The following is a 281-nucleotide window of genomic DNA, read 5'->3' as shown; positions in this document are numbered from 1 at the left end:
GTACCCATATTATTACAGAAAAGTGAAGTCAAGCCCCCTATATCACCAGAAAACACATCAGTATTTGTTTCTTGTCTGAGCTTTATCTTACCAGAATATATGAGGTAAAGATTTTGTAGACCAGGCTGGGGGTGGGGGCTGGCAGTCCCCACCCCTGGGTTTTAAGTGGGTGAAGCCCCCTATATAACCTGGATGCAAGTGGATATGTTGTGCTCTCCCTTGAATTACCAATATTTCTTGAAATTTCCCCTCAAAATCTCCTTATATGTATTATGCCCTTC

The sequence above is a fragment of the Penaeus monodon genome, chromosome 20, assembly GCF_015228065.2.
Source record: "Penaeus monodon isolate SGIC_2016 chromosome 20, NSTDA_Pmon_1, whole genome shotgun sequence".
Classification (NCBI taxonomy): Eukaryota; Metazoa; Arthropoda; class Malacostraca; order Decapoda; family Penaeidae; genus Penaeus; species Penaeus monodon.
Note: the sequence above shows the minus strand (reverse complement) of the source record.